Source organism: Brassica napus, unplaced genomic scaffold (assembly GCF_020379485.1).
Source record: "Brassica napus cultivar Da-Ae unplaced genomic scaffold, Da-Ae ScsIHWf_636;HRSCAF=936, whole genome shotgun sequence".
NCBI lineage: Eukaryota > Viridiplantae > Streptophyta > Magnoliopsida > Brassicales > Brassicaceae > Brassica > Brassica napus.
The window spans coordinates 51,307-59,878 of record NW_026016696.1 but is presented as its reverse complement, the minus strand read 5'-3'; the positions used below and the strand labels follow the sequence as shown (position 1 = coordinate 59,878).

The 8,572-nt window shown below is 38.9% G+C and overlaps 1 long non-coding RNA gene across 5 annotated transcripts; it reads right to left on the bottom strand.

The window, feature by feature from the left end:
- Nucleotides 1–918: 918 nt before the first annotated feature.
- LOC125604845 lies at nucleotides 919–2,397 on the bottom strand. Of its 5 annotated transcripts, none has more exons than XR_007336460.1 (7): nucleotides 2,050–2,329; nucleotides 1,830–1,969; nucleotides 1,692–1,724; nucleotides 1,532–1,605; nucleotides 1,301–1,414; nucleotides 1,136–1,213; nucleotides 919–1,060 (listed from the first exon to the last, which is right to left on the bottom strand). It is a non-coding gene; the product is annotated as an uncharacterized LOC125604845 (long non-coding RNA). The 5 variants fall into 5 exon arrangements; XR_007336457.1 differs by having other exon boundaries at nucleotides 1,834–1,969; nucleotides 2,050–2,326; XR_007336459.1 differs by having other exon boundaries at nucleotides 1,692–1,969; nucleotides 2,162–2,397.
- Nucleotides 2,398–8,572: the final 6,175 nt, after the last annotated feature.

The window sequence follows — 8,572 nt, the reverse complement described above, 5'->3', positions numbered from 1 at the left end:
AAAAAGATTTATTTGTTTTAAATATTAACAGTTATAAGTTATTTATAAAAATAACAATGTTTTGAAAACCGGACCGGACATTGACTCCGCATTATCACTGGATAGCTGGTCGGACCAGTTTCAACCAGGGTTTTGATTTTTCTTTATATATACATACTAATATATATAATATTAAAATGTTATAAAAATAACTAGAATAACATTTGATCAATCCAGATTTTGTTTACTGCACATTCCACTGGTAACCAATTAGAACTTCTGAAGCAACAAATACCTTAAAAAAAAAAGGTAAAACCATTTAACTTAAACTTGTTATCATTAAGACAAAAATTTGAGACGATGTTTTTACAAAACTACATAATCCATACATATGAATAGCAAAGAAACCACATGGTGCATTACAATCTAGTCTATTCTAAAGCATTCCTCTGCCCCAAAACACAGATTACAATGGTATGGGTTTATATAAGTAAGAGTTGCATTTGAATGTAATTATTGTCACATGACCATATTTCTTTTTGTTTTTCACTTTACAGCATTTTTCTAAATGATTGGTTATTTTCCTAAATATTATAACATTTTCGTCTCCAATAATCATAAAGTTTATTAGATTCCTTTAATGATTGCGTGTATGGAAGGGTGAAATAAAATATCCCAAAAACTATATAATAAAAGAAGTACAATAAAGAAAAACAAGTAGTATGAATTTTTGTTTATTGCATGTATTGAATATTGTGTGGGAGCACAGTTTTCTGGAAGTTAGAGCATCATTAACCCTATAACCCCATTTGGGTTTCTTAATGATTTGTTTAATAATAAAAGTTAGTTAAGAACTTTAGTTAAGAAACACTTAGTTTTTATACTCCATTGGAAGTTTCTTAATTAAAGGTTCTTAAAAAAAAATTAAAGATTGTTTTATTAAAATTTAAAATTAATTTTATTTATAAATTAAAATTGGTTTACAAAACTAAAACCAGAAAAAAAAACTTAAACCTAAGACCATAAAGTCATGCCAAAACCCACTAGGATGTGCTGATGTTGGAGCTATGCTGCTTTATATCTGATTATAACAAAACTTGTAATGTGAGCATAACCATCAAAGGACCAATACCTAAGCAATTGTAATGCTGCTTACCTGCCATGTATCATATGCAGCGTTGACAATGAAAAGTTGAGTTTTCATCTGACTGATCAGATTCTCTGGGAAGAAACACTGCAAAGAACAAAAAGGGAGTTTCATAAACTACTACAAGACTTGGATTCATTTTGCAACAATCATCAGAAAGAGAGAATGTACTACCGAAGTTGGATCAAGATGGTTTGTGCACAGACGAGGCAGGTTGTTTTCACACTCTGAAACTCTACTATACCATTGTATAAGTTCCTGATTGTTCGTCCACCAGACACATCAGTTCTGTGTATTAACAGAAACAAAACCAGTTAATCACATGAATAGCTTTTACAAAGACTTGGAGTTACAGAGAAATAACGAAATAACACATGAATAACTCAATAGTGTAATGATTCTAACCTCATTCTGACCATCTCCCCTGAAAGAAGCACCATCACAGTAACGAAGCTTAAGTCTATTCCAATTGAAAAGGTCTACAAAAAATCAAGCACATGGCAATGAGGATTAATGATTCTCAAAATTACTGATATGGTCAGAACAAAGATTTTAGAGACTAAACCTGGATTTTTTTGAGCTTTATCACTTAGTATTCCTGTAAAGGGAACTCTTTCTCCATGTAGTTAGATGATCCATGATAGAGACAAAGTTCACCAGCGGAAGCAAATCAAAGCATATCAAAAACTGATACAATACAAACCTACTTTTCATTAAGAGGAAGCTTCCCTTCAGTGTTGAGCTTCTTCAGGAGATAAGCAAGGGCTTGTCCTTTTTCACTTCTTGAACCTTACTCTTGTCAATGAAAAAGCTAACCTCGTTTGGACTCTGATCACATTCTCTCTGCATCAAGTGATTGAACTTTGGTCACTTAACATAGAGGATATAGCAATTTATACATAGTGGTTGCAACAGGCTTTTACGGATCAGAGGATCCAAGCTCCAGCTCTCCAGATTCTGATCCTGAATCTGAAACCGGTCCTTGATTCTCAATCGGATTTAACGTACAGATTCAATAGCGGCATCGATCTTGACCTTAGATTGCTTGGTGGGGCTTCGAGACGAAGAAGACGGTTCAGAGGATGAGGAAGAAGAACATAGACGCTTGGAAGTGGAAGAGCTGCGTCTCGTCTCCGGCGGAGAAGAAGAGAGGAAAGGAAAAAAAAATAAAAATAAATAAAAGACATATTTTGCTTGGCTGACACGTGGTATAAAACCATACTTAGGATCGGTCACCAAAATCCTTTCTTAAGGATCGGTTATCTGAAATTAATTTAGTTTTCATTTAATTAAATGACTCATTTACTTTAAAAACCCCCTTAAGAAACCTGGATAATCATGGTCTTATATTACCAAGAGCGTGAATCTCGTGCAACCACAAAGTAAAGTAGTATTACACTACACAATGTGCTAGTCTTGAATATCAGTATATCACTGAAAAACACTACTACTAAATAAATAAAGATTACATAAACAGAAATTACATCAAAGATTCAAAATCACCAATTGTTTAGCTATTTTTATGATATACACATTTTCCGTGTGATAAAAAAGATATACAAAAAATTGCAAAAAGAAACCTAGCTATATAGTTCTAAAACCTGTTTGTTGAAATAGTCCATAGTTAGATATACATTTGGTCAATTCCGATATTGTTTACTTCACATTTCAATGTTAGCCACTTAGAACTTTCGAAGTAACAAAGACCTTTAAAACGTAAAACCATTAACTTAGGTTGGCTCTCACTAAGACAAAAACTTGAGAGAATGTTTTTACAATATTAGAGAATCCATCCATATGAATAGCAAGAAACCATATGCTGAATTACAATCTAGTCTACTTTAAAGCAAATCACAACGCTGCCAAAGCTCATTACAAATTCCAATGCTACGAAAAAATGAAACTGATGATATCGACTTTACCTTACAGACGTCTGGTCTTGTTAGGAGGTGCTTAACCAGGCATACCCATTCCAGGATCTTTCCTCTTTCTGCTGGTGCGGTTGAGCCATCCCGCGTTTCTGCGGCAGAGGAACACTTGGGCTCTTGGCTACGACAACATAGACATTTGCCATAGGTCCACAAAATTTTTGTGTTCTTTTTAAGGTCTTTTTACTCTGTTAATTAGCAAAAGAGTCCATAATTAAGTAACCTAATTTATAAAAAGGTCTATATTTTTATTTTATTTGTTTCAGGTCATAGAGCTTTTTTTAGTTCTAAGTTAAAAGAAATGTAATGAAAAAAAAATATAAAAAAATATTTATAAAAGGTCCATATTTTTTGTTTTGTCTAGGGCTAATATGTTGGTTTAGAAGGCACTGCACTTGGGTTCATCCCAGCCCGAGCTGGAAAATTATAAGCCATCATGCCTTGAGGTTGCATCCTCTGCATGTTATGCCCAACCATTGGTCTTGGCATCGATCTACTCCCCCATCTCATGCCGGTTTAGTTTGTTAGGAATTTGAAAAATAATTCGGTTTTCAGTTTGGTTTTTGATTTTCAATTTTTTTAAAAGAATTCCCCCATCTCATGCCGGTTTAGTTTGTTAGGAATTTGAAAAATAATTCGGTTTTCAGTTTGGTTTTTGATTTTCAATTTTTTTAAAAGAATCGAAATAGCCAAAATAACCAAAAACCGAACCGAAAGTAACAGAAAAAACAAAAATAATCAAATTTAACCGAAATAACCGAGTTTGACCGAAAATATCCTATTTTTTTGAGAAAACGATACCAAAATTAACCGAAAACAAAAAAGAAAATCGATTATTTTAAGAAATAAAGTGAAAACTAAAAAACCGCTAACCGAACCAAACTGAAATTTAATTCGGTCAATTTCGGAATTGGTTTTCAAAATTTCCGTAAACCAAAAACCGACGGTTTGGTTTTGGAAAACCAAAATCGCAGGGCTAGTTTCAACGGTGCTTGGTATATCATTGCAAGCCCAAAATCAGCTATCTTTTTTTTATAACTGTGGTGTGATTCCAAAAGCTTTCTAAGCCCAAAGACTAATCATCACGAGACCCGCAAGATCCATGTTTTCTTACCACTTAAGACGCTTCAGGTGACCAAGAAAAACCAAACCCATGATGGTACTCACAACTATGAGCCATTTACCACTAGTCCAAGACCACTTGGTTAAATCAGCTATCTTAACAATCCCATAATTAAAATATTCGACGGTTTTAAATCTCTGGGTACAATCCAGTTACTATGTAGATAGTTTAATCTGTTAGTGGACATCAGCAAGTAAAGGCCCAGCCCAACACAAGTGATAAATCATATCTTCATCAACGGTCGACTTCACACAAACAACAACCTTTGTCGTCTCCTGTAGCAGAGGAGCTGAGTACGGAGTCGCTCCTTATCCACAATACATTTGCTCCGCTGTTAACGTGTTGTGCTGGCTAATTTCCTGGTAGCTTTACAGCTGGTAGTCTAACGATCTAGATCTTTCTTGAGCCTTTATATTGGCTCTATCCTTGTCATTGTAACGTTAAGCAAGTTGTATATGATTCAGTAAAACTCTAAAGTCTTTCAACTTGCATATGGTATCAGAGCCATTTAACCTTAACAGGTATGGCAGATCCAGTGAATCCTTATCCCTTTCCCAGTAAAGTTCATGTCTTGAGCTGTGTCACTCTCAAGCTCAATGACAGTAACTACCTGCTGTGGAAAACTCAGTTCGAGTCTCTCTTGTCGAGTCAGAAGTTGTTGGGGTTCGTCAATGGTGCGGTGGTGTCCCCTCCGGCGACTCGCGTGGTGCTTCACGACATGGAAAACGTCGAAGAGCCCAACCCGTTGTTTGAAGCTTGGTTCTGTACTGATCAGTTGATCAGATCTTGGTTGTTCGGTACGTTGTCTGAAGAAGTTCTGGGGTCCGTTCACACATTGTCTACGTCTCGCGAGGTGTGGATCTCGTTGGCTGATAACTTTAACAAGAGTTCAGTCTCTCGAGAGTTTTCATTGCGAAGGAGCCTTCAGCTCTTGACGAAGAAAGACAAGACGGTGGCTGTGTATTGTCGAGAGTTCAAGACAGTTTGTGATGCTCTGAGTGCCATTGGGAAACCGGTAGATGAATCAATGAAGATCTTTGGGTTTCTCAATGGTATTGGACGTGAGTTTGATCCGATTACTACGGTGATTCAGAGTTCATTGACGAAGTTCCCTGTTCCAACGTTCAATGATGTGGTGTCTGAAGTTCAGGGGTTTGATTTGAAGTTGAAATCGTATGAGGATACTCCAGCAGTCAACACTCACATGGCGTTTGCGTCTCAGAATATGGCTCCTGGGTATAATCCTAACTACCGAGGAAGAGGCAGGTCTGGACAGTACAGAGGGCGTGGAGGTTACTCAAGTCGTGGTAGAGGCTTCCCGCAACATCAGTCTGGTGGAAACAACACGCAGGGAGATAGACCTACATGTCAGATTTGTGGTAGAATGGGTCACACGGCGTTGAAGTGCTATAACCGCTTTGACAACAACTACCAATCTGTTCCTGCTGCTTTCAACTCTCTCCGTGTCTCAGAAGACAGGGACTGGTACCCTGATTCGGGGGCAACTGCTCACATCACGTCATCCTCTGCAAATCTGCAGGAAGCTCATCCGTATGAAGGAACAGATGCGGTTATGGTCGGAGATGGAGCTTATCTGCCCATAACTCATGTTGGCTCAACCACCTTATCCTCTGCCTCAGGTAACATAACTTTAAATGAAGTTCTGGTATGTCCTACTATTCAGAAGTCTCTACTGTCAGTATCCAAACTTTGTGAAGAGTATCCATGTGGAGTTTTCTTTGATGCTAACTATGTATATCTGATTGATCTCCTCAAGGAGAAAGTGGTGGCAAAGGGAAACCGAAATAAAGGATTGTATGTGTTGAAGAATGAAGGGTTTGCAGCTTACTTCTCAGATCGTCAGGTTGCAGCTTCTGAAGATCTCTGGCATCTCAGACTAGGCTATGCAAACTTCAGAGTTCTTCAACAACTTCAGAGCAGCAAGGAGATAAGCATCAATAAGAGCAGAACAAGCCTCATTTGTCAGCCTTGCCAGATGGGGAAAAGTCATAAATTACAGTTTTTTTCAGTCTCAATCTCATGTTTCTCAACCGTTGGAAAGGATCCACTGTGACTTATGGGGTCCTTCTCCTGTTTTATCTAGCCAAGGGTTTCGTTATTATGCTGTGTTAGTGGATGATTGTACTCGCTTCTCTTGGCTGTATCCGTTGAGAAATAAATCAGACTTCTTTCAAGTATTTGTGGCGTTTAAGAAGTTGGTGGAGACTCAATTTGATACCAAAATAAAAGTGTTTCAATCAGATGGTGGTGGAGAGTTTGTGAATAATCAGATGAAGCAACTGTTGCAGGATAATGGAATTATACATCGTCTGTCTTGCCCACACACGCCTGAGCAAAATGGTCTAGCTGAGAGAAGACATCGTCACTTCACAGAGTTGGGACTCTCCATGATGTTTCAGAGTCATTTACCTTTACATCTATGGGTTGAAGCGTTTGCAACAGCAAGTTACATAAGTAACATTCTTCCCTCCCAGGCGCTAGACAATAAAAGTCCCTTTGAAGCATTATTCAAAGTTAAACCAAGTTATAGAGCACTGCGAGCGTTTGGTTCAGCATGTTACCCCTGCCTTCGCGACCAACAAAACCACAAGTTTGATCCTAAATCTCTGCAGTGTGTGTTTGTGGGGTATAGTAGTATGCATAAGGGATATAGATGTCTCTTTCCACCAACCGGGAAAGTGTACATCACAAGACATGCTATCTTTGACGAAGAGCTATATCCTTTTAAAGATCAATATAAGCATCTGGTTCCTCTGTATGATACGTCCCTTCTAAAGGCATGGCAGAAGGTGACAAGCCCAGCGGTGGTAGAAGAGAATGTGCCAACAATGTCGCAGGTGTTTCCAGCACCACAGATTCAGACGGCTCCTCTGGTGAATGATCCAGTTGATAATAATCAAGAAGGCAACAATGATGGAGAGCAAGAGCCACTAGAAGTACCAAATGCGCCAGAGCCAGTAATGAATGCTCATCCAATGCAGACTAGAGCTAAAGCTGGGATTCATAAACCAAATACTAAGTATGCTCTGCTGGCACCTAAGTATTCTGTCACAATACCGAAGAACATAGCAGAGGCAATGAAGCACCCAGGGTGGAATGATGCTGTATCTCAGGAAATGCGCATAATTCATATGCTGAACACTTGGTCTTTGGTTCCACCGACTGAAGATATGAACATACTAAGTAACAGATGGGTTCATACGGTGAAATTGAATCCTGATGGTACAATAAAGAAGCTGAGATCGAGGTTGGTGGCTAAGGGGTGTGCTCAGGAAGAAGGTTTGGACTATTTAGAAACATTCAGTCCGGTAGTCAGGACAGCTACCATAAGACTGATGTTGAATATAGCTACAGCCAAAGGGTGGTCAATCAAGCAGTTAGATGTTTCTAGTGCTTTTCTTCACGGCAAGTTGCAAGAGCCGGTGTTTATGCATCAACCTGCTGGCTTCATAGATCCGGAGAAACCACACTATGTGTGTAAACTCACCAAAGCACTGTATGGCCTCAAGCAGGCGCCAAGGGCGTGGTTTGATACGTTTAGTAACTACTTGATCGACTTTGGCTTTGTATGCAGTATGTCCGATCCCTCTCTGTTTACGTACAACAGAAACAACAAGTTCATGGTACTGTTATTGTATGTAGATGACATTCTCTTAACCGGAAGCACAGAGAGTTTGCTGCAAGAGCTAGTGGAGTCTTTATCTAAGCGATTTTCCATGAAAGACATGGGCAGGCCGTCTTACTTTTTGGGTATTGAAATGGAAACAACTCAAGAAGGTCTCATGCTGCATCAACGGTCGTATATAAAGGAGATATTACACGCAGCAGCTATGACAGACTGTAATCCGATGCCCACTCCACTGCCTCAACGCATTGAAGCACAAGACACAAGTCTCTTCTCAGAACCAACCTACTTCCGGAGCCTAGCTGGAAAGCTTCAGTATCTAACCATTACGCGTCCTGATATTCAGTATGCTGTTAACTTGGTATGTCAGAGGATGCATGCTCCTACAATGACAGACTTTGCGCTGTTAAAGCGTATACTTCGGTATCTAAAGGGCTCAATGGAGTATGGATTACACATCAAGAAGAATGAAGATCTGTCTCTCATGGCATATTGTGACAGTGACTGGGGAGGCTGTGAAGAAACCAAGAGATCTACCACCGGGTTCTGCACGATTCTTGGGTCTAATTTGGTATCTTGGTCAGCTAAGAGACAAGATACTGTGTCACGATCATCAACGGAGGCAGAGTATAGAGCCTTGGCAGAGACAGCTCAGGAAGTAACTTGGATCTCTCAGCTGTTGCGTGATCTGCACATTCCTCAGGAAAAAGCTACACTGATGTTGTGTGATAATCTATCTGCGGTTTATC